Genomic DNA, 2,025 nt, shown 5'->3' with positions numbered 1-2,025 from the left:
TGCTATCTGGTCTCTCTTACTAGGCTGAGAAGTTGGTAATGTTTACCTGTCATCCAGGTTCAAGCCACACTGAGAGAACTGTATAGTGACACGGCCTATTAGAACAGATCACAGATTATATCATGTGCAGGGTGTCTATTCTTAGGTCTGAATCTAAAGGTCTCCCTTCCCTTTACTCCTTCAGATTGCTACCAGCTCATAAGGAGTTTAGTTCTATTTTGATAAAGGAAATGGAAATATATTCCTTTCACAAGCAAACTTGCAGCTGCAGAAAGATTTTGCTTTGAAAGCATATCAAGGAGATTAATATGTGTAAATGTCCTGGCTAAATAAACCATGTTATCAATCTGATTATCACTCAAGAGAAGGCAGTTCAGTGTGTGGAGACACTAAGGTAACATATCTTACCCTTATCTTGTCAATTTTTTCATGTGATAATTTTTCCATTTTCACATATGACTACAACAGCTGCCAATTCTAGGAATTGTATTTTTAGCTAAAACTGTCACTATTCCTTTTATGATTGCTTTTGTTTAGACAAGCCTTTGAAAAATGTAATAAGTTATTTCATTTTAACTTTGGTTAAATTATGTTCCCTTTCATGCAACTTCAAGGCTGGGGGGGTGACTTTTGTTTTCATCAGTGCAGCAGGTCATCCAATAATATTGTAGCATTTAATTTCATTTTGTTGGGATGTTGATGAGATGCCAGAGGAACTTAACTCTTTTGTTTTTATCAGGTAGCCTATGGTAAAATTGGTTTCATCATATGTTATTTTGCAGCAGTTTTAAGAACCTCAGGATAATATTAAGGGAGTACTTACTGGACTACTCCGGTTTCTACTGGATCAGCTTCTCTTTCCATTCTGCACCAAGGTTACAGCCTTGTGGCCAAATGAATTAACTTTTCATTATAAGCGCCAAAGGCTTGGCTGTATAAAGGAACCCTGTGTTAACTTCAAATATTATATGAAATGACACTGCGGCAGCCTCTCCTTTGAGAAGTAACAAAACTTTATATATTAATTTTTTAAAAGTAAAATAGCCTGATCAGGCGGTGGCACAGTAGATAGAGCATCAGACTGGGACGCAGAGGACCCAGGTTCAAAACCCCAAGGTCACCAGCTTGAGCACAGGGTCGCTGGCTTGAGCCCAAAGGTCACTGGCTCGAAGCCCAAGGTTGCTGGCTTGAGCAAGGGGTCACTTGCTCTGCTGTAGCCCCCCGGTCAAGGCACATATGAGAAAACAATCAATGAACAACTAAGGTGCTGCAACAAAGAATTGATGCTTCTCATCTCTCTCCCTTCCTGTCTGTCTGTCCCTATCTGTCTCTCTCTCTCTCTCACCAAGAGAAAAATAAAAAGTAAAATAGTCCATTCAATCCTCAGGCTCATATTTTTAAAACTTTTCAATTTTTAAATTCCTTTTTCCTCTACTGTTTAACCAACTTTGGTTAACATCATGGAATGAAGAAAATTTACAAAGTGTTGTTCTTGTGTGCTATGGAAGCATATCCAAGGACTCAAATTCTGAGGCACTATCTTTTTGATAATGGGTACCAATATAAAATAATTTAAAAATTAATAGCTAAATAAAAATGGCTAAATTATTACTATTCACAGACTAAAAGTTATATGACAATCAAACTTTTCTTTCTACTTTCTTCAGGAACTAAGATTGAGAGTAATCAGAAAACAAAACAAGCTTCTAAATCCTTTTATCATATACATAAACAGGACGAGAAAAATCTTTTGAGGTAAAAATTGGGAGAAGAGTGATTAAAAACAGAAAAGCAGGAATGTTAATACATTTGATGTCACTTACCTTACAAGTTTTCTACTGTCCTGTTAGAACCACTGAGCATTACAACAAAAGTATCATACATTAGTTATGTCACACTGTGTTAGGTAGATAGGCTAACATAAGTTATCTTGTAATGAAGACCTGGGGAAAGAAAGTGGCTTAGACAAGATTGATATTAACTTCTGTCTTATAAAACAGTCCGAGGGAAAAGGAAAATGTTTTC

This window comes from Saccopteryx leptura, chromosome 13 (genome assembly GCF_036850995.1).
Source record: "Saccopteryx leptura isolate mSacLep1 chromosome 13, mSacLep1_pri_phased_curated, whole genome shotgun sequence".
NCBI classification, from domain to species: domain Eukaryota; kingdom Metazoa; phylum Chordata; class Mammalia; order Chiroptera; family Emballonuridae; genus Saccopteryx; species Saccopteryx leptura.
Note: the sequence above shows the minus strand (reverse complement) of the source record.